This window comes from Rhodnius prolixus, unplaced genomic scaffold (genome assembly GCF_049639745.1).
Source record: "Rhodnius prolixus isolate KJV_2025 unplaced genomic scaffold, Rpr scaffold_8, whole genome shotgun sequence".
Classification (NCBI taxonomy): Eukaryota; Metazoa; Arthropoda; class Insecta; order Hemiptera; family Reduviidae; genus Rhodnius; species Rhodnius prolixus.
In genome coordinates, this window is record NW_027411593.1 from 25,090,958 (window position 1) to 25,115,737 (window position 24,780).

The following is a 24,780-nucleotide window of genomic DNA, read 5'->3' on the forward strand; positions in this document are numbered from 1 at the left end:
AATCAATTAATGCCATATATATTGTAATTCTATATTCTCTCGCTTTTTCCAGTATCTGGTTTATTGCTTGTAAATGATCTATAGTGGAGAACCCGCTACGAAAACCAGCTTGCTCTATCGATTGGTTCTCATTTAATAACACTATTAACCTGTTTTTCAAAGCCATCATAAATAATTTATAAAAATTTGAAAGCAAACTTATTGGTCTGAAATTATTTAAATCTTGCGTATTTCCCTTCTTTGCAATCAGTATAATGTTAGATTTGTCCCATTGTTTTGGCATCATTTCCGTTTCCAATATTCTATTAAATAATAGTGTCAGAGGTTTAAGAAGGATCGGTGCACTTAACTGAATTACTTCATTAGTTATACTATCTTCCCCTGGGGTCTTATCTTTCTTCAGCTTCCGGATACAGAACCGAATTTCTTCTTCCAAAAATTTCTCCACCACCATTTCATCCTCATCCAGGAATGACCGATTTTCCGACGTTGCATTAGGTTCTTTTTCAGAATATACTTCCCTAAAGAAAGAAGTAGCTTCATTTATTATATCAATTCTGTCTTGTAATGTATTATCGTTTTTATTTTTTATACCAGTTATCCATTTTTTATCTGTATAAAGGAGCTTATTAACTTTTTTGATTGAATTGTTGCTTTCTAAAATCCTCTGTACCATATCATTATTCCACTTCTGAATGTCCTGTCTTATATGAATTCTTGTTAATTTACAAAGTTGATTAGTCTCAATTTTCTCTTTTTTATTTTTATTCTTTTTGTTTCTCATTTGTTGTCTTCTTCTAATTAATTCCTTTGTTTTATCGGAGAGCTTTGAAATCTTCACCTTCTTGGTTTCAGGTTGATTATTAATTGTTAATTTGATTCCATTTTCTACATCATCATATAATGTTTGTACATCCACATCCGCAATAAAATCTTTCAGATCGAAACAGTTTGCTAAATTTATATTAAAGTTAACTTCTTCAAGATTTTTTTGAATTTGTAGAGTATGTTTTATAGGTACTGGTATAATTTTATCTAATTCTATGTTGCAGACAACTGGCCTATGGTCCGAGTAGAACTCAAAATTAGTCAAAACCTTGTAATTTTGCACTATAGCTTTACTGTTTGTGAGGATAAAGTCGATTTCGTTCTTATATTGACCGTCTGGCGACTGCCACGTCCATCTTCTTCCTCTCCTTTTCTTAAAAAAAGTGTTGACTATTCTCAACTGGTGTTGCTGACAGAAACGTAACAATTTCCAGCCTCTTTTATTTCGTCTACCTATACCATAAATCCCCGCTACCTGATTTTCCTCTTTCTTACCCATACCTATTTGGCTATTAAAGTCTCCTATTACTAATAATCTACTTTGTGATTTCTTTTTAATATTCCTAATAGTTTCATCTAACTGGTTGTAAAAAAGTTCTATTTCCTCTTCCTGTGCAGTGGATGTTGGTGCGTAAACCTGGATTATGTTTACTAATTTCCTGCTGCCTAGACTCATTCCCAAAACTGCAATTCTATCCGAGATTGGATTAAAAAAATTAATATTTTTCTTTAAATTTGCCTTAATTAGGAAGCCAACTCCATTTCTACCCTTCTTAGTGCCACAATGATAAAAAATGTATCCACTTTTCCTAATAATAATGTTTTCTTTATCTCTTCTTATTTCTGATATACCAAGAATGTCTAGATCTGTTTTCAATAATGCATGCTCAAGCTCAACTAAACGATCCTCTGCAATCAAAGTCCTAACATTAAATGTACCAATATTAATAGATGATTTAGCATATGATTTGTACTTACATTTTTGGGAGGATATGGTCTGACTCTCCCTCGGTGACCAGCCTTTCTGGGAGGTTGTTAATAAAGTTTCGTTCGATTCATGTCCGATATTGCCAATGTCGAGAAGCCGTGGGAGCCTAATTCCTTCTATTTCCTATTTAGTTTCTGTTTTCGTATTTTTAGTGTTTTTAGTGGAGTACACAGAACTTGAACTGCTTTCCGAATTCGTACGATCTCTGAAGAAAAATCCTAAATCCTTTGAACCTCTAGCCTCCTTGTCTTTCACTCTCTTTACTTTAATTTTTTCTGCACTCTGTTTTCCTCCCCTTTCTTTTTGAGGTGTACCACTTGAAGCTCGTCTTTTTTTCTTTCCGCTATACTCCCTTACTATTAGTTTATCATATACAATAATAGCAAATTTTCCCTTCTTCCTTTCCTCCAGCATCTGCTCTTTTAACTCCTTTCTCTTTTCAATAATCTCTTTAGGATAATCTTCTGAAATATAAACGTCTTTATCTTTCAACTTGTTTTTATTTTTTAAAATCATTACCTTTTTTCTATATGTGGTTAGAGCGAATAAAACCGGCCTTATTTTGCCCTCAGCTCTTTTTCCTATTCTCCTTACAAAATCTATTTCCTCTTCCTTTATGTCCACCTTAACTTCCTCTTTCACTAAGTTCAAAATCTGTTTTTCTAACTCGAAGTAAGTATCATTCTTTATTTCCTCAAGACCATGCACTACTAAATTATTCCTCCTAATTTCCCTCTCCAAAAATGCATTTTTCCTTTCACAGGTTTCAATTTTTTCAATAGTTTTATTCCAATTTTCTTCTACTTTATCTTTAATTTGATCTACCTTAACTTCTAATTCTTTCTTAATTTCATCTTTAAATTCTGTTAATAATCGCACTAATCTTGATTCATCCATAGTACGAGTATAATATTCGTTCTCAATCCGAATAGATGTTACAGTTGAATGTAGTTTGACCTACACTAATGTTTCTAACGTAAATAAACGATAGTATTCTGATGGACTGACCTTGATACTCAGAAGAGGTAGGTAGGTGAAGTATTGTACCTTAAACCCCACTCTTGCCACGCCTATAATCCCGCTGATCGCTGCGTTAATTTTATTAAAATTGAATAATTTCTTTCTTAAATTTCTCAGTAATTATTCGATAGTTTTTTTTTTCAGACTTCGCCAATTTAAACTTAAAATTTAGCACTGAAAGCGCACTTAATTTTATTTGAAAAAACCGACAATAACCACACTTTTTTAATTATTTTAAACATATACTACACTGAGATGTTTACTCCACCACAGCTCCACTTCAACCGTGTCATCCTTGCGCAGGGGCCATGCTAATCTTCTCTGTATCGTTCCAATTTTAGTATATGTACCGCGAGGCGCATAGAGGTGAAGAAATTCGCCAGACTGCCACTTGAAAACATGCAGTGTTTACTCGTTTTGTGGTTACCACCAGTGAGTTGCGTACTTACCCAAAAATTTCTATGGAAACTTTGTTAGGATTTCCACTTCTTTTTGAGGTGATGATAGAATAGAATAGAAAAGCTGGACGGGACTTATGCCCCACAACACCACAGCCAAAAGAGGCTGTAGAGAAAACCTTCCCTACTAAGGAGGTTGAGGACTTTCCGTACTAGTTCTTTTTGAGCTACTATCTCATTTGGTCTCCAAGGTTCCAAAGATTTCATAGCGCAACCACTCGATTGTAACGAAATCTAACAGCAAATGAGAGGCTGTTTCCTCCTTTTCCTGACACAATCTGCACAACGATTCCAAGCTAATAAGCCCCATCTTGTTCAGATGCTTCCTGAACCTGCCATGCCTTGGTTACAATAGGCCTGTAACCAGGGTAATCTAATTTATGCCCTAAAGTACAAAAACTCTTCGGTTCTTTCTTTACACAGCCAAGGCATAATTCTCTTACCGTGTTTGATCCCAGGACACATCACCCAGATCTTTTCATGCTCTCGCCAGATCCTGCCTCTGAGAGCCATACGAACTCCACTTTTGGTGATTAAGGAGATGATAATCTTGGCAAGGAAAGCTTATTAAACAGACACGCATTTGACAAGGTAGACAATATGGCCATTCGTCCATTGATCGCGGGATGTATAAGAGACTTCCTAACAGATAAAATAGTAAAAAAAAAAGTTGCCTTCTAAACTTAACCGTGGGCCCACTTAGTGTGTTACCTGAAAATGATATGAGCTGTTAGGCTCTCACGGGAATCGCTCGGTATGCTCCTTGGGAAGCGATCCCTGTTATCCAGCCATAGGTTTATGCACTTTTTTTTCTCTGTTATAAGCGAACGAGTTATTTCTCTTTAAACACGTTCGCATCTGTTCAGACAGACCTGGGTAGTCACTTTCGGACTGGTAGTCGTTTTCTAGAAGACAGAAAGTGTCAGATGGACGGACTAAGATAAGATAAGATTCTAACAGGGCAGCACTTAAGGCCTACACCAATGCGACCCCTTTGGATCTATTGTGGCTCCTCCACTCTAGAGCTCACCCTCCAGACCCATCCGTTTAAGGAGAGCGACTCTTGCGTAAAGTTCACAGGCCTTAGTTTTTCCTCCTCGACAGGTGGACGGACTAGCATCATTACGGAGCTTGAGGGCTCCTGATAGTCCAAAAAAAATGTTCGTTCGCGACTCGTCCTAGGTTCTTAATGAGATACTTACTATGAAAGTCTCTGAGAAACCTCTCACAGGTACCCGTTTGATTCTCTCATTAAAGAGACACCTGTACAGAATCCTTGCCTGACAAAATCCTTTTTTACCATGTTACCAGATAGAGGAGGAAAATTCCAACCATTATATGACGGATTGTTTATTAGGGTGTATGGAAGAGGCTAGGTTTAGAATCTTTGGTTGGACTAGATTGAGGGTGGTCGAGCTGAACTCTTAAGCAGCTAGTTCAATTTGTTTGGGAAGTTGTGAATCTCAGATGGTTCAGGTTTAGGGTATACCGTTTGTTTGGGGTAGTTGTATGGCCCAAAAGTGGCTTTGCTAGGGTAGCGCCATATTGGGAAAGAAAGAATTGTTTTCCTTACAGAAACATTCGGCTACAGTCGAGAAGATTAAAAGTAGTAGTTTCTTAACTGAAAAACGTTGCAACTGAGTTCGAATAGTCCTTTAAAAGTAGGCAACTTTGTTGAAAGTACATTTTTGGGCATCTGATTTCTAAACTGGTATATCACTCAGACCTATAAAGAGATCAGATAAAAATGATTTTTTGCCATGTAATATTATTAATAAGTAGGGGAGATAAGCAATAAAACCTTGAAATGGTATTGTGCAAGAGAAGAAAGCTGTGCTAAAAGTAACTGAACATAGTAGTGAAGGAGCAGACTCGGAACAGTTCCCTGTTTTATTTCTTTTTGGCCCTGATCATTGCAATTTCTCTTTACGAGGAATTCTTTGAAAGGAAAATGTTTACCAAAACAACTCTAGCAGAATTGAAGGGAAAAAAAAAGCAGTAGAAACGAGGAAATCACATCACTAGCAAGAAGGTAGGACCATTGTTGTATAGTGGAAGGCGAACAAGCCAACTTAGCCAACCTAAGAATATAGGTAAGAGACCAGACCAACTTTCTTTCCTCAAACCACCTGCCAGTTCTCTGCGTACACTGTGCTAAACTACTACCAACAACTTCTTTCTTCTGCAAGCACATATCCTAACTCTTTAACAATAATATAACCTTTTTATACCTTTAATAGTAATAAAAATATTTATTATAACCAATTCAAATTTATAGTTTTTTTTTTCATTATTTAATCTCTTTATTGGTACTTCTTCATGCATACTTCCGCTTAATTTAACTTTATTTTACTCTCTTCTGCAATAAGAGAATTTATTGTAATCGTGCTATTACTAGTTTTCACCGTTATAAGAATTTTAACTTTACTCAGGTACTAAGTCTGCAGGACGGAAGTCTACGGAACGAAAATGGAACTAAACTGATAGCTAAAGTGTTGAAGTTTCATTTCCGGAATATTGCACAAATTTACATTATTTCCCATACCCATCTAGTTTTAGGAGTAAATTAATTTTTATCAAGGAGCAATTTTTAATATTAGTCTGAGAAAGAAGAAGGTACTGTTAGAGAGAAAAGAGAGAGAGAGATATGAACTATGAAATTTCAGCCAGACCATCTTTAGGACCAGGTGAATGAGGTAGTACAAATTTCTATCACGTAGTCCGAGCGCAACTATATCAGTACCACTAAACTTCGTATCCGTTTGTACTCTAAAAACTGAGAAGCAGGCTTGGACGAGAAAAGGAAAATATCCGATCTAGTGCAAGTATACAGCAAGTAATTGAATATATAAAACCCGGCTATTGGCGAAGATTAGAATGGAGAAAAGAATTTTTTGTTTTTTGCGTTAAAAACGGTCAGCCATTTTACATTCCAGCACCTCTTCCAAGTTTTTATTATTTCCCATTTACTACTTTCAGCCTCTTTTCCCCAACAAACGAGAAACGAATATAAAAAAGAAAAAAAAGTATCCGGCCTGCCAAAGGGCGAAGCTAATAAACATCTTGATGACGAAACCGTTCAGGTTGGATTAATCCAGATTAAAATGTCAGAGTAGTATAAAGAAGTCGTTAAAACAAAAAAGGAGGCCCGGGGGAGGAATGTTTCAGCTTTCATTTCTGTTGGGGCTCCGCCTCCGACCCAACTACATCTAATGTTTTCATTTCTTCATCCTGCTCACTAAAATTTACTTCCCCTGGGTTATTCAGGTGTGGGTGAAAGAAACTAAAATAAAAAACATTTTAATTAAAAACACGGATTTTTCCCGGTACTGCACAAGTTTATTATCTCTTGTGTTTAAAAGGGCGAACTTTTATCGTAGCCACAATTTAATTCTTAACTCGTATGTAACAAAATTAATGTGCTTTAAATAGTAAAATATTTCTGAAAAAATGCATCGTAATCTGAATTTACGGAATAAAATATTTAAGAGTTAGCGTAGAGGCAGTTAATTTATATAAAGTGCCAGATTGTCAGACGGAAGAGATATCCAGCGTTCTGGAAGCAGAAATTTAGCCCAAAATAAGAAATCAGAAACTGAAAATAATTTAACCCAAAAACGCTTAGCATAGGGTTTGCAGTGGACCTGAATTGAAAAAAAACAAGTTACATCCTGGCGTGACAGAAAGGAATCAAAAGATTAAAAGAATGTGACTTAATTAAGGATTCAAAATTGGCGAGGAATCGGTCAAATAAAAACAACAACTCGTCTTTTGGTTCTTATGTTATTTAGTTCATAAGGGTTTTTGGTTTTTCCGGCTTTTTTGTATTAAAAGAAATTTACCAATATCTATTTTATTGTCAAAATTGAACAGTGTAATTACTCTATTGTATCTGTCTCATTGTCATTACCAAAATTCACGTGTAAGTCCCGCCATATCTGTATATATATCTCCTTAACAAAAACTTACAGTTTAAAAAGTTAAGTATAAGGGTTGATTAAACGCCAAAAGGTACACAAATCAGCAAGTACCCAACATTTCATTCAAGCTTAGTTGATATAATTTAAGTAATTTTGCTGCATTAACTTTTCCTTCACATTTTTTAGAATTTATTAGATGTCACAGACCCATATGCTGGCCAGTTCGTTCATAATATTATTTGGTTATACTTATGATAAAATGTATATTATATCTTCGTTTTTAAATAGGTACTTTATTTTAACTCTATTCCAAATAATTATTATTCTTCTGATTTATCTTTAATATGCCCTTTATTCTGAAGTTGTCACATCTTATACATGCATGTTAAAGTAGAAAAAGACAAAGTTAGAGTCGGCTACTGTTTAAATTTGAATCACGGAGGATTTAAAACAATATTTCAGACTTGAATTCGTCTAACCGAAATATTCGTGAGCACAAATAACACACAGTTAATAACAAGTAGATTATTCAACAATTATTCATTTCTCAATTGTAATTTAATTTTACTTACAGTAAAATACTGGAATAATTAGCTGTCCTAAAAGTATGCAATACTTATTTATTTTATATTACATAACATATATATAACATTGTGAGAAGAACAGCTACATTGAGAGTGTGATTGAAGAAAACTATATTATTTTCTATAAAGCCAGATAATTATTACCTATTATTATAAACGTTTGACTACTACATAAAGTAACAATTACTTTAATCGAAGAATGAACTTAAACAGACGATTTTTATTAAAAATAAAATAATCGAAATCATTGATGTATCTTGGTGTAAGCATTTTTTTAAAAAAGTTTTTAAATTTTGTAGCCTCGTAATTTTTTTTATTTTTTATAACGTTTTCTTTTTAACCTGTAATTAATAGTTTGATTATTATAGATTAATAGATATTACAGTCAATCTACAGTGCTACTTGAACAAATTTTTTGTAGATGAAAATGGCCAGCATAAGGTTCTGTGACATCTAATAAATTCTAAAAATTGTGAAGGAAAAGTTAATGCAGCAAAATTACTTAAATTATATCAACTAAGCTTGAATGAAATGTTGGGTACTTGCTGATTTGTGTACCTTTTGGCGTTTAATCAACCCTTATACTTAACTTTTTAAACTGTAAGTTTTTGTTAAGGAGATTTTTGTACCTTTTGGACAGATTTTCATTTTTGTCTATTTTGCTAAGTTACATATCTGCTTTACTGTTTTTTTTTAAATTTGGAATAAGCAATTCTAACATTATAACCTGATAAGGTGTTAAGTAGGAACCGTAACTACCACTGGAGAGATCTTTTTAAAGAATGATTATAGTTGCGGTCCCCAAACCATCCTCAATAACAATTTTTTTGAGAAAGCCTTTTTATATAAAATAGGAAGGTATTTGTACGTAAAAAGCAAATTTAAACTGCGATTTCAGACCTTCCTTTTAAGAGGAGTAAGAAAAATAAACGGGCGATTACAGTACTTCTCCCTAAAAGGCAAAGAGGCAAAGATTTTGAATCGAACGACAATTCATTAATGTAAATAGGTTCACCCATTGATAATTTTAACGATTTCAGTACTTCCTCTTAGTAGGTGTAAGAGCATGATGGCACTTCACAGCCATGTAGAGGAGCTTTAATCACTTCTTCGTGCTAAATTTTATCAAAATCGGACAAAGCGTTATAGAAATATTGGTAATAATAGTTTTAGAAACGGCCTTACTTGGGTGGGGCAAACTCCCCTCCATATGAGGCGTAGCGACGAGACTTTTAAAGTGCAAATCTGTACAAAATTTCGATTCGAATGACACTTCATTCATGAAAATCAGTTCACTTGTCGATAATTTGAAACGATTGCTATACTTCCCCTTAACTAGTGTAAGAGCAGATCGCCGCTTTAATGTTACGTAGGGGAGCCCTTAACTCTATCATCCTACCAAATTTTATCAAAATCAGGCTAAGATTTACAGAGTAATTAGTAATAATAATTTTGAAGGGGGCCTTACATAAAGGGGGCTAACTCCTCTCTAATTCGGTGTACAGCGTCGAGACCCCCAAAAGGCACATCTACATAAAATTCCGAATCGAATGTCACCTCATTCATGAAAATCGGTTCTCGCGTTTAGGCGCTACGTAGTTTACAAAAAAGGTGACAAGAAGAAGAAGAAGAAGAAGAAGAAGAACAATTTCTGAAAATGCCGTTTTTGCTCATTTTCGGCAACTTTTTTCTCAAAATCTATTAGGTCTGGGGAGTTGCAAAAAAATTACAGTTATAAAGGAGGGTTTGCCCTATATTTTAAAGAAAATTTGGGAATTTTATCTTTTATAGAAAAAGAGAAAAAAATTGTCAAAGTTGGGTGTTTTTTAACGTTACGCTTTTTCGTGCACTTTTTGACGATCAATCCTTATACAACTGTCCTACCGGACAGTTTTAATATACCTGTTCTCCAGTTCTGGCTCGTAGTTTCTGTAACTCAACCAACCTGCATAGCCACGTGTTTTCAATAATTATAAAGAATTTTTTGTATTTTACTTTTTATTTTATTTCATCTTATTTTTATATTACTGTTTTTTTACTGATTTTCTGTTACTGATTCTCTAAATTGTTTGTATTTTTTATTTGTAATATCCAGGCCCTGAAGAAGACAATAAATATATTAGTCGAAAAGTTAGCAAAAAGACTAGTTGTTGCTTTTATTTGGCCGATTCCTCGCCAATTTTGAATTCTTAATTGAATAATTTAATTAATAATCTTAGATGTTGACGCGCCATAAATCATTTAAAAAATAATAATAATAATAATAACTGTATTTACATTTCATAAGCATATAAATTTTAGTTAAATAATTTTTTTTTTTGTAAATACGCGATAAGAATGGAGGGAAAATTCTGAAGAGTAATTGCTTTGTGATGTACACTTCACGAACTATATGCGCATGGCAAGTAAATGGACTTTTTAAATTAAGAGTTCTATGAAACTGTTTAGGTTACAACTTGAGGAATTGTAAATAAGTAAGTGGTACGAGTGTTCACAACAGACTTATTTTTGTTAAATAATACTCTTCAACTCGTTAAGAAAAAGTCAAACTTCCATAAAAACGATCGATTTATTGATCGACTTAAGCGCTCTTCAGTGGTAGTATTTTCAATTACCAGGGATTACCAATTTGTTGAAGGAAAACATAAGCTGTATTTTATTATTGAAGTATGTAATTACAAATAATAAAAATACCAACCGCAAAAGCTCAAGTTGTTAAGGAATAAAAAGGAGAAGATATGCTTTATTTATAAGTAATAACTTATATATCTATATACAAAGAGGGTTACCTCTTAAGTAAGAGGGGTTACATTTTTCAGAAGAAGATGGTAAACTAGAGAAGGAGGTTAAAATAATAAAGAGACGCTTTTCTGATGATGGAGCGGGCAAAAATAAAGGTTGTGGGCAAAATCAAGGAAGGGTCAGGAATAACGTCGGGGAATACTTGGAGTAGAGGATGAAGAATAGAGGAGGCTGGAGCGGAGAACAAGGAGGACAGGAGAGCCAAGAGAGAGAGCGGATAGGCAGTAATATCATGTCTGAATTCCAACAGGCACTAACGGTGGAATGTTTTGGGGAGCAGTCGTGAGAGGAGACAGCGGGGGCAAGTCCGCACACACCATTTTGGAGCAAAGAATTTCCTGCACAACCACATCCTTCCGATATCTCTCCCTCCGCCAATATTCACATCCTATATATAGTATATCGTCATCAAACACAGGCCTATCCTTATAATATTGATTCCCAATATGTCGGTATATTGACATATTTGCATGTCGCGCTGGTGTCGCTAGATATTTTAGAGAAAAGTTTGGCTACACCGAACAATAAGCTAGCCCAATAACAGCACATTTTATTTGTATATACGTATTTATAAGCAAGAGTGATAGAAAACAAATAATATAAAACAGCATTCACGATAAACTGTCATGTTTTTGTTCTGTTTCCAAAAATTACGAGCTTTTTTTATTATGCATTGATTTCTCTGCTGTTGACGTTTAGTTGCAAAGCCTAGGATATTGTGCAATAAATGTAGGAAATAACTTGGCGTTCTGTATTCATGAAGAAAACGTTAAGTATTGAAAGAGTTATTTGTGAGGCTAGTAACAATTCAGCGCTAGAAACACACAAAAATTCTTACTAATACATAAATTTAAAAAAATGTATTTATTTAAAATACAAATACACAACGTATTTGCATTTTAATGCAGAGTATTATTAACCTTTTTGGTGACTGATTTTTTTGCTTAATAACAACCCGGTGATGTGTCTTCCGTCCTGTCTGTTTATGTAGGAAAGAGGGGGACATATTTGAACAGGGAGCACCTTTGAACAGTTTTAATTTCTCGCCAAATATTTAAAACATTAATGATTTGGTAATTTTCTCCATATGTTGTGGTAGACCTGTTTAATAATTGACAGAGTTCCCTTCGTTTTCATTGTTTGTAGAGTCAGAATTGAGGAATGTTATATATTTTGTAAGGTGGAAGTAAAATTTTTGTTGCAGCTTTGGAAGTGTATTGTGAAGATTGTAGTGGACAAGGTGTAAGTATTGTTAGTCCATATTACCATTTGGAATTCGTATTTTTAAACCTAGTATTTACAAAAGTCTATTTGCTTGCAAAAAGTGTTGGATACTATATTTTCTTTTATGGAAGTAGAGGGGGCACATTTCAACATCACAGTTAAAATGTGTGCCCTACCGACCTGCAAGTTTGTGACTTTTTTTTGTTTAATCGCAGAGAAGGGGAAAGTGGTCCGAATCTACATTAAGAAGCGCAACAAACCGAATATTTTGTTCAAACTTCCTAAACCCATCACACTTCGGGTACAACATCCCGAACTGAGTCATTCTTGATTTTTTAAACTAGATTTTAGTGGTTAAAAAGATAAAGTAATGTAGTAGTGAGAGAAATAACTGATAGATGGTAGATTCAGAGTAAAGTAATATCATTTCTTTCTATTTTATATTGTGTTCAAAGCTACCTCACCAGTGGGGCAGATATTAACATTTGACACAAAAATTTTAAATTAAAAAATATAGATATGTATGTAAAGTACCAGCTGTTTATTGATATAGATCTGTTAAGAAGACTTGAAAGTTGTAGAAAACAAAATAAAAAGGTTCAATAATACGATTCTGTGCATTCTGTAACAGAAAATGTAAATTCTGTTCAAATGTGTGCCCCTCTTCACTACTCTATGGAGATGACCAAGGTTGAAAGCTTGGCAAAAATAAAAAATACTGACTGAAATTGGCACTAAACAACAGTTACCATAATAACGGGATTAGCTGAGGGGTGAGCGAATGCTGCTTTCGAACGCGGAGATCATAGGTTCAAATCCAGCTGCTGGCCTTCAGATTTTTGTTTTTTCTTCCTAGGAACTTCTTGCAGCACACTGTCCGGCGATGGAGAGTGATTTCTGCACTTAAAAAAGCTGCGGGCGCCATTAACCTCAGATGTTGACGCGCCTTCAATAAACCCTCAAAAAATTGTAATTACAAACTGACAATCTCCAATTAAAAAGTGATATCTACTTAAAATTTGGAATAGATAAAATAAAAAAGGAAAACATCTTAACTAGACTGAACATCTAGGTGCTAAATATTAATTTTCAATGTAACTGAAATCAATTCAATCTAAATAAATATGATCCATTTAAACATCAGTAAAGATCAAGTTAACAAAAATTTCTTTTTGTTATTTTTGGTCAAATAAATTTAAATAAAACCTTACTTTGTGTGTAGTTCTATTAATATAGTTAAGCCGAATTTTAAAAAATTGATTTGAGCAAAGTACGAGTCGTATAACGTGGAAAATGGTATTATATAAATTTCATGCGCGAAAAGTAAATTAATGTCGCTATAGTAACAGCAGGAATAATTGCTGACACATAATTGAACAATGTTAACCAATAGAAATGATGAAGCTGTACAACGCTTTCGAATAGAAAAGCATATTTGTAGGTAACAAGGCTTTTTGAAATCAGTTCGCCAATTCACAACGCAGGTAGAGTATATAAAGTTTACCTTTTTAGCAGATTCTGTACCACGTAGCTTTGCTTAAGTTACTACCCTCTCACCACTTAAGAGAAGCGAGAGAAAACTGAGCCACATAAAGCGTCAACTGCTCAACACTATATAGACCGCAAAAGAAATGATACTTCATCTACATCTATGCTGCATGCACAGCATACATTGTGTAACTGAAAACTTAAAATTTTTTAGATAGAGCAGCACGACATCTAATCGAAGCTTTAAGAATCCTTCTTAAAATTCTTTAGTTAATAATTATTTCTAAAACCGAAGGGAAGTTCGCTGTAATGCGGAGAGAACCGAACTACGAACTTCTAGAACAGATTGCTCTTAAAATTGTTTTCTAAGTAGGATAAAACTATTACTTCGCAAACTGAGAGAATACAGGTTAAATTTCAAGCAATTTCAATAAATACACAAACGTAGGGTAATTTATAAAAAGAAGCGTCCGTTATTAACTGCTTTTTAATCTAAATTAATAAAGTGCGTAGAGAGAGAAAAGAATTATTGTTTAAGGTAGAGCTATAAAAAAAAGTAATTCTAATTTAAAGCTTATAATGCCTTCAACCGAACTAATTCCAACAGTTTTAATTTGAAATAAGAATGGAAGAATCGTTTATCAAAAAGTAACAATCTGAATTCAAAACAATTGTGAAAGAAGAACTTTCTAATTTTCTTTTTTGTTCGCCCGTATTATTCTTCTGTTTTTTAATTCTAAATAAACCATTGTAAATTTAAGTCTGCTACTTAAGGGTAATTCTACAAATTTATCTCCTTACAATTAAATTTAATTAAAGCGATTACGCAAAGCCGGCCATTGCTAATAATTACAATTTTTTCTTGATATACATTTTTATTTCCATCTTATTAATTTGAATTAAAAAAAAGGATAATAAAATTAAAAAGAATATCAATATTAATTAAATAATTAATTACCACAAAAATTATTAAAATGATATAAATATTACCCCGACCTACAAAATCAATAATTCTTAACGATTTTTTGTTTTGTTAAGATCAATAATAACAATAATAAACAGTTTGTAAGGGGATGGATTAGCTAGATGGTTAACGCATTGGATTCCCACCGCGGAGGTCCCGGGTTCGAATCCAGCTGCTGACCCTTAGATTTTTTCTCTCTTCCTAGGAGCTTCTTATAGCTCACAGTCCGGAGATGGACAGTATTCTTTATAACAAGAGAAAATTGTCAGAAGGCCGACAGTGCACTGAAAAAACTTTCGGGCGCCAATAACCTCAAATCTTGACGCGCCTTAAATAATTAAAAAGACAAAATTGTTATTCTGTTCTATTTTTAAAAAATACAACTTTTTTTTTTACATAATTTGTGCAATACCCCTAGATTAGGGGTCCCCAAACTTTTTACACAGGGCCCCAGGTTCACTGTCCCTCAGACCGTTGGTGGGCCGGACTATAAAAAAAAAAAACTATTTTAAAGTAAAAAAAACAAAACGGGAACAAATAAAATATTTCAAATAAAGAACAAGTAAATTTAAATCACCAAACTGCCCAGTATTTCTGTGGGAATTATGGGCCTAATTTTGGCTAATGAGATGGTCAATGTCCGGTTTAGTTATAGTGCTTTGCCTTTCTTCCTACTTCTGCTGTTATGTTTCGGAGCCGTGACGCGTGCGACCCGCGTCACCGGAAGTAGTACTGTACATGAGCGACGCAGCGCTTTGCGGCACCGCCACAAATAGTGCTCCTCCTCTCACTGACTACCATTGAATGAAAGAGATGCCCCTTCCGGAAGTACGGCGAGGGCCGGATAAATGTCCTCAGGGGGCTGCATGTGGCCCCCTGGGCCGTAGTTTGGGGACCCCTGGTCTAGATAGAACATTTTTGTTTACACCAAAGCTAAAATTTTCACTGTACGCAACAATTTTTTATATTCATTTCATAATATTTTTCCTACGAGAATCTATTGCCCATTCAAAATAACTACACATTTACCGAAAATTTCACTGATATTAGCAGATAATTTTTGACCATGTGTCCAAAATACTTGTCGAAGCTATCTGATTCCAATAATTTCAACTCTAAAGCCCCATGATTTTGAGAATTTGGGCAGATTAATCAGATAAAAACTACACAGATAAATTGACGGGCAGTATTTATTATCTGAAGAAACTAACTTCTTAATATTGATAATGTTTGACGTCTATTTAAATGAAAGTTCTTCAGTTATGGTACTCTCTATTTGTAGCTAAAAAAAGGGGGAAAAAAATGATAATAGAAAGTTGGTTTGCCCAGAAAAGAGAGAGGCTGAGACTCTGATAGTTCCCGAACAGAAAAGTGAAGAATCCCACAGTCTCCATGTGACACTTGTTCCATCTGCTTCCTTTACAGCAATCCAAACCCCATCCTCCATGCTATTCTACTTCTTGTCCATTTCTTCAGACTAGTTTCTTGATGGAATAGCCCTCAGGGTGGGGGCAGGAAGGAAATAAATATAAAAAAAAGAAAAAAGAAAACCTATCAAGTCGACATTGGAAAAATAAGGAAAACTGCTGTAAATGTCGGCATGGTCGACAGCTAGGGGACGGAGACCGGCCCAGCTTTGGAATGGTATATTCCAGTAAGTAAAAGCGGAATGAAATGTCTTGTACTACAACATCCTAGTTTAGCTTTGTCACGATGCTGTCCATATTTTATCACAACCATTAGCTCTCGTCTCTTCTTTCATACACCATCCTTAAACTTGAAATTATTACCAAAATTGACACTAGTCAGACCAACACTTGAAAAAAGCAGTTATTTTAAAGTACTTCTGCATTAATCTACTAACCCTTGGCAAACCAATCATCACCATATTTTGTACAACATAAGAACAAAGTATTTTTTTTCTACGTTTTGTTCCTCAGAATCAAATTCCAATAAATTTAAGGACAAGAGTTTAAAAAACGCCTTTATAAATGATAGTACTCGTACATCTACAAAATCTCGTATGGCCATACCGAAAGTCTATAAGAGACAAAAATAACTTAACCAAGAAACTACTGTTCATTATTTTTGGTGACTAATTCATACTTTCAGTAGGATGAAAAAATAAGTGCGAGTTTCAGTCATAGTATATTTGTATTCTGCCGAGCTTTCGACCTAGGGACTAGGTCATCTTCAGGACTGTGGAACCTATTAACAGATTGTTAACAATGATTCCATTAAAATGAATATGTATAATGTAACGAAATTTACAAAAATTATTTACCTAGTTTACAAAGTAATATTTTTACATTACAGGGGTGGTGTGCCTTCTGTCTTGTCTGTTCATGGACTGAGTGTGATCGGTCTGTGTGATCGATATGTGTTAGGTTGTATGGAAGTAAGTGTTGCCAATTGTCAAGTATTTTGTAGTAAGTTGGCGAATATGTTGTTTAAATTGTTGGTGTCAGTTTTGAAATTTAAACCGTTTTCTGCCTTAGATATGTACATCATTTCTAGCACTTTCATTTTTTGTGTGTTGGTTTCTGATTTAAGTATCTTTGTGTTTGGGAAATCGAAAGTGTAATGATTTTCTGTGCTATGTAAGGAAAGTGCTGTGGTGTTCTTCTTTAGTTTAGTGTCGTAAGAGTGTTGGTACAGTCCTGTTTTTTTTGTAAGTACTGTGATGTTTCGCCTATATATTTTTTGTGACAGTCTTTACATTCTATTTCGTATATAAGGTTTGATTGTTTGTCTTTTTCAGTCAGTTAATTTTTTCATCCTATTTTAAATTTATAAAATTAAAACGAATAAAATTGAAGGGTTCCTTCCGACGGAGGTACTTTCTAGTTATTTTAAGGGATAGAGAAAATGAGGAGGAGCTGAGTAATTCAAGGGGGCCAGCAACGTTTTAATCTTCTGGGGGGCAATGCCGAGGATGATGGGCTAGAAAGGGCGTCTGTGGAATCAAGGAATTTCTTGTAGCGGTTTGTTATTAGCTGAAGGACAAAGGGCGCTTTAAGTTCAGTGTGAAGTATTAGATTTGAAACTTATTAAAGAGTAATTGCTATTTCAGGGAAGGACTTTCGACTGGAATGATTGGACACGGTAGAAATTAGTATCCTTGGTTGAATCCCTGACATCGCATCCTATATCTATAATGGTTCAACGACTGTAGTATGTTGTCCATAAATCTTTTGGAATCTGAAAAGAATTTTGGAACATGAGTCAAGTAGTCTAGAGAGTAGGTACAGTCTGTTTAGTTTTTGTTTCTTCAGTCTACTGAGTGGGTTCCAGGTGGGTCGCTTATCAAGGTACAGTCCAAGAGAGTCAACTCACTTATCAGGGAGGGGGTATATGGTTCCAGGAAAGAATATTGGAAGGATTGCACGTCTGAGAAGGAAGGAAACACCATTTGATTTGGCATTAGCAGAATATAATTAGATTTTCCAGGCGCCACGGTAGCCGAGCGGTTAGAGACGAGATCTGTAAAGCTAATATATATTGTGGAACTGAGTTCGATTCCCGGTCTTAGGCCTTGGATTTTATTTAATGGTTAATAAAAGAAATTTACAGTAAAATATGTTTGCTAGTCGTCTCCGTCCACGACTCCTAATTGGTAGTTGGACGTAAAGCCGGCCTGAAAAAATAGGCAATTAATTTACTTTAATATACTTGGGTTTTCCAAACTGTAAGCAAAATTTGTAAATTTATATGGATTTACTAAACATAGAGCGAAATAAATTCCGACAGAGTCTGGATTGGGTGCAATGACACAGGTATCTTTTGTGTAAGAGGTTTCTTTCTGGACCGGACAAGAAAGGACACTTCTGGCGTAGATTAGGATAACAGAGGAAATCCTGCCACTTTCTGTACAGTTACATTTCCTGTTAATCCATCATTTCAAAGCATTTTAATCTCTGTAGGATTGTAGAATTTTAAAAATCAAAATCATTGCGCTAGTGTTCCTTCAAATCTCCAAAATTATTCTGTGGACCCTGAATTCAGCTGTAACCCCGCAGGGTCAGAGTTCCCCGGTTAGACAACTTCTGCATAAAGCGAATCCTTACACCAGTGCAGAATTTGTAAGTTCGTCAAGAAGAATGAGCATAACAAGGACTGTTTGAAATCCTGCCAGCAAGATTTAAAAAATTTTTGATTATTTTTCCTTATTATTATTTTATAGTAATAATTCATAAAAATTGTTGTCACTTTATCATTTGTAAGGGTAAAATATCGTAACTATGGGCAGCCAATAACTTCATCACGGTTGAACATAAAGTTGGCTAACATGGCGCTTAAAAATGCAGACATCGAATGAAGACTCCAATAAACATTCAACTGATATAGTTTTCTGCCCTGCAGGTAATTAAAAATCATTCTGTATAAATAAATTCTGACCCTTGTGCGTACTTTCTCACTGTATGAATTTCAAACATCGCTGAAATGGAGGCTGTTTTTTGCTTTTAATGGGCATCGAAAAACAGTTTTGTGCACAGGAAGTGAACAGTATACTGTTTGCAAAACCAGTCTGGAAATGGTACAAAGTTTCAAGGGATGGGAAGCAAACATAGTCATGTATACACAAGTCAGCGGTGGGTAGGTTTCGTGTTGATTTATGAATCTGCACTTCATTATTAGGTTATAAAGTGTAAAGTAAACCAATCTAGCAAAGTGATACCTCCCTTGCCGCCAGCTATAACCTTCCCCTTAGCTAGCAGGTTCATGCCACTCCAAACCAAATCTGAAACGGAAAACTAACCCACATATTAAATGGCTGGCCAAACTTTCATTAGTTATATAATTGATTTAATAAGTGATAAATCAAAAAAGATTTTCACTCACTACCTTTAAAGTCTGGTTAGGCCATAAATAGTCTCTAGTTTTAAGTGTCGAATTTATCACCATCTGTAATCCAATTACCAGCACTAAAGTAGGAACATTATTTTATTATCCTATTTTAATTTTAAGGATTTCAACTACACTTTCCAATTCTCAATTAAAAATCCAGTCCTTTCAATCAGAAATACTTCATTAGATTACGAATTCTCCATCTGATGTCTCTAACAATACCCTCCATAACAACCTCAAGATCTCAACTGAAGAATGAAAATCTAATTCTAGAAAATACTTTGACTCTGTTCTTTTCTGCAAGAAATTCTCTTGTTTAAGTTCTGGCCTCTGCAACGATTCTAGGTCATCTTCCACGTCTATAGAAACGCTGTTAGCTTCGTGATAAACTCTGAGAGCAATGTAAGAGACTCCAGCAAAAATGTTGCAAGAGGACAGCTTCTTGTCTCCAGCTGATCCAGACAAGAAGTCTTCTTACATCAGATTCACTGATTCACATTATTATTATTATTTGAGTAGATCGTAAATAGCAAATATTTTTTTAAAAAAAAGGTTGTCGACATCTAAGGTCATTGGCGCCTGGAATCTTCTTAATATAGTGCCAAACCACAGACAGTGTTCTCTTGTTACCAAGTAGAGATTAACAATTCATAAATTACTTTTATTGGTAAGGAGGGTTGGATTCGTAAGGATCTGGAATTAATTGATCCTTTATTTAGTTGGATAGCTGCGAAAACAACCAAAATCGCAATAATACCGAAAACCAAAGGGAAAAACCACACATTGCTATACAAAATAAAATATATTTCGAGTTAGCTGACACACAAAGAACAATCACAAGTTTTAAGTTAGATTGATTGTAATGATTGCAACAAATCAAATGTAAGTTTCACCTCTAGTTGTCCAAACTGCAGCATTAAACTGCATGAATGAGATCTACCCGAGAGTACATACGTAAACAGCACGACATCATTCAAGGCAGAAAACAAATAGTAGTTAGGTAATAATCAGGGTAATAATCTTGGCATCAACACAAAAATCCGTAGCTTTTAACTCAGAAAACTTTTCAACTAATAATGTTTATATTATTAATTTTTCAAAAATTTAAAAAATAGTGTTATTTTATTCATTGAAATAAAACAAGTAACATGAATTAATCTATTTTTTATTATCATAATGTTGTGGCTGTACATCGGCCAATGACTGCCTTATTAGGCCGAAGTGTCCTATGAATATAGAAGAACTAATTCAAGAACCTTTAATATTCAAGATTATTCTACAATTTGTATGTTTCATCGTAAAAAATAACGCACTTAATTATAATCAGACACTGTAATTTTAACAAAGTGGTCGATATATCAATAGATAAATTATGTGGATCTAATGTCGAAGTAAAAGCAGAAAGTTCGTGGTAGTTTCCTGGTCAAAACGTTTAACCAGTGCGGAATTAAAATCACGACAATGACGTGTATACACGACGAACGCAGGGTAAAACAACCAAAAGTTTACAACGTCCTAATAGTCACAGCAAGTGACTTTTTCTGCAGTTTCTGGGATTTGAGAATACAGAGCATTCTGTGCTCATTCAAAATCTTGCACCGCTTCACGTTATGCATTGCTTAGTTAACTAGGGACGCAAGAGCTTTTACAAGGAAGGGAAAAGCTTTGAATTCTGTGCAAAATTGAAATCATGCTCGTACTGAGGTCTGAACCTCTAACAAAGTAAAAATGGCATTGCACAAGGGTTGAGAGCTTCTATTTGTGTACGTAATTCCCAATCTCTAATGCGGAGACCAAACATGTACCAATCACTTATCATTTGGCTGACTCCGACCAATCCCCTCCGTATAAAATACTAGGCAGTTCTATTGGTAAGATAAAGGAAACATCCCACCAAATAATGTTCTTATAGTTTTTTATAGTCAATGGCAATTTCACATTTTTCACAACGAGTATACACGTCGAACGCACCGTAATAGAGATTTAGCTTCAAGTGTATACACGTCAAACACACTTATCTGGTTAATAGGAACCAATGTTTTCGGAGCCAATTGCACCGGAAACTAAATAAAGACTGGACAATAATTAATTATCTTGTAATCTCCAAGAAGTTGAAGGTATTTGTTAATCCTAAAGAGTCTATCTCAGCTTCTCCGCTGAGAATCCATCGATTTGTTGTATTTTGATAAAAATATTTTCAAATTTTTAGATTTTGTTTTGCCAAGTTGGGAGTTGTAAAACAATTTTTCAAGGGTATGATAATGGTAGAGGACTATAGTGAGAGCCAGATGTACAATTGTGCGTACACGTAACATATAAGTTGGCCTATATTTGTGATGTAAATTTTGCTACAGTCAAAGTTTACTGTAGCGAAATTCATTCATTCTCCCCAACCTAACGTTAACTTCATAAAGTTAGAGAACGAGTTACATACCAGAACTGGTAATGTAGGCACAGAATGTATAATATGCATCTAAATTATAAATGTGATACCACTCTGAGTTTGGAAAAAAAGGAATTTTTGTTTCATGTTAAAACAGTTCAATTATTTCCTTGTAAGAATTTAAAGAAAAATAATAAACTTTACCTGTTGTACGATCAATCTGACTTGCACGTTAGTTCTTAATTTTGCCGACTTTAAAAAGCCTCGAATTTACAGAAGACTGAAGAGTTCAGGTGAAAAATCGATGACGCTTAAGAAGTCTGATTTAATTTGGTATGGAAATCGCTTTTTCCTTAAGACCCTAAGGCTGAACCTGTCCAAAATACTTTTTGAAAAAAGAAAACATTGCTGAAGTTTCTACAATAGTAGCTTCTTTTTCGGTTTTACTTTATTTTGATGACCAAGATTTTGATAATAAATTTTATCGTAATTCAAATTCACAATTGTTCGTTCTTAGTCATTAGAAGCCATTACTCAGCAGCTGTGGCTAACAACAGTGTTTGGTCACCGTTTACGCTAATGCTTCCCTATGTATGTAAGTATATTTGTATGTACGAGTATAAATGTGGATTTGGATATCGTTTCGTAATCCACTTTGCTTGTTACACACTGTATTCAGTCGCAAATAGAAAAAGTCTTATTATATTATCTTTATTTAATTATATAGGGTTGGCAAATAAGTTCGTTCGGTTTTTGAGGGTGGAATAAATATCAATTTTTTTGATACACAGGATAAATTTTAATCAATTATACATTGACCATTCTTATTGATAACTTCTTGCCATCTTTCCACCAACTTCGTTATACCATGTTCGTAGAACGCCTGTGGCTTATCGTCGAAAAAACTATCAAAATGTTTTTTGACAGTCTTCTCGTTATTGGAAGTTTTTCTGTTCATGGAGTTCTACAACTATCAGAATAAATGATAATCAGAAGGTGCCAGGCTCGGTGAATAAGGAAGATGAGAAAAAACATCCCAGCAGTTTATTCCGAGTGGTCACTGATGCATGCGGTCTGGCGTCGTCGTGGTGGGAGACGACACCTTTGCGATTTGCCAATTCTGGACGTTTTGTGCGGATCGCATGGTCCAGTTTGGTTAACTGCTAGCAGTATGCAGTTGAATAAATTGTTTTGCCTGACAGTAACAGCTCGTAGTAGATGATACCTTTATAATCCCACCATACGGAGAGCATAATCTTCTTCGGATGCAATTCCGCCTTCAAGCTTGTTTTGTGGCGGCTCACTGCAGTGCTTCCATGATCTTTTACGCACTACATTATCGTAAACGATCCATTTTTCACCTCCTGTTAACATCCGCTTTAAAAATGGGTATTTTTTAGACGTTTCCGCAACGAATCGCAAATGGATATGCGAGTGGCTAAGTTGGCCTCGGTTAATTCATGCAATCCAAACATTGAGCCGAGAAACGTATCCCAGCCGGCGCAAATGAATTTTGGAGCTCGTATATGATGTGTTAAGCTTTACGCTCTTGACATCATTTGAATTAATCTCAGTCGGGCGACCGGAGCTGGGCGCATCATTAATGTCAAACTCCAGAACGGAATTTGGCAAACCACTTTTGGCACACGCGTTCTGTTAAGGCATCATCACCATAAACACAACATATCTAAAAAGATAAAAATTTTATCTTAAATTATCTTTAAAAAAAATTCATAAAAATGAGCCTCTGCAGCTCGTTTGCCCTTTTTAAAATAACAGAGCAAAATATGACGAAAATGCACTTTATTTTCTTCTATCATTACAGCTACGCAGCAAGCGCAATAGTAATGTTTGTTAAACCGAAATCCATAGAAAGGTTAAGCTTAACATAACCTTTCAAATGAACAATCGAGTTCTGCGCTTGCAGATAAAAAAAGAAAATCGGAATGAATCTGTACCAAAATAAAAATCGAACGAACTTATTTGCCAACCCGATAGTTCGAGAAATCAATGTTTAAATACGCCTTTTATAACTGTCTATAAAATTTAGTCTAGCTTTGATAAAAAACATCATTTCTAATTTACAAACTGTACGCAAAAATGAAGCTTGAACGTTCAATAATTATACCAAAGGCTGACGCTTTTTGCAGCCTATTGAACTTGCGCATTTCTCCACTCCTGTTCAGTGGTAACTGCTTGATGGTGTTTGATAATCCGAACGGTTGCCTTTCAGCTTCCTGCTGACGGATAGACAAAAAGCGCTTTCGCCATATTGTTATTAAAAATTAAAAACTTTATTTAAATTAATTATTCTGTCCAGAGTCCAGTCAAAAAAATTAATAAATATTAATTAAATTAATAAATACAAATTAAATAAATCTCATAGGAGCAGTCAGCCGAGATGAAGTTATTGGTCATTATAGTTCCTGTCTGAAAGTACATTTGCAACTAATAAATGAAGAGTAACTTCGGAAAGAAACTTAGAAGTCTAAGTTGTTGGAGTTGTCACAAACTACTGGAAACGAATTGGATTAAACTAGTGTTTATTGATTTAGTCTGCTGCCAAACCCAGTATTATCAACTAATTTTGCGGGCAGGAGAGTGCTCTTGTAATAAATATTAACTTTAATAATGCTCTGATTCTTTATTTTTATAAAGTAATGCCTATTTTTTCAGGCTGACTTTACGTCCAACAAACAAATTAGGTGTCGTGGACGGAGGCGACTAGCAAACATACTTTACTAAATATAAATTTCTCATATTAACCATTAAATAAAATCCAAGGCCTAGACCAAGAATCGAACCCAGTACCACAATTTGAATTAGCTTTGCGGGCCTCGCCTCTAACAGCTCGGCTACCGTGACACTTTCTTGTTTTTAAATATATGGTTATTTACGAGTATATAGGTTAATCATTCAACCAACTCTTTCGATATTGGAAAAAGCGTTTATGGGCATTATTTATCCTTTTACTCTCCTAACTTCATGTTATATTTCTCTTTACAATGTAACACACTTTAAAGGAAAAAAACCTATAGGAATAAGTATTTATCATACTCATAGACTTTCTACTTTTAGAAGCTTCATACAATGTCTGGTATGAAGGCTGTGAAACTCTGTCCGAAGGCCGACAGAGCATCGAAAAAAGATCTCAGCACTAATTACCTCAAAAAAAATATTTCCTTCCTCGCAGAAGAATCAGAAAGGCCCTGAAGCCTAGAATGAAATCTGCTGTAAATTTATGACAAGACTGGAGACGAAGGAAAACGTTCA

At 34.6% G+C, this 24,780-nt stretch overlaps 1 long non-coding RNA gene and 1 other non-coding gene across 4 annotated transcripts in view; both read right to left on the minus strand.

The window, feature by feature from the left end:
• LOC141451049 (uncharacterized) overlaps nucleotides 1-24,780 on the minus strand; it is a 1,078,357-nt gene that overhangs the window by 517,320 nt on the left and 536,257 nt on the right. The window lies entirely within an intron of this gene.
• On the minus strand, nucleotides 3,095-3,196 carry LOC141451581 (U6 spliceosomal RNA). Its single transcript, XR_012456899.1, has one exon. It is a non-coding gene; the product is annotated as a U6 spliceosomal RNA (small nuclear RNA).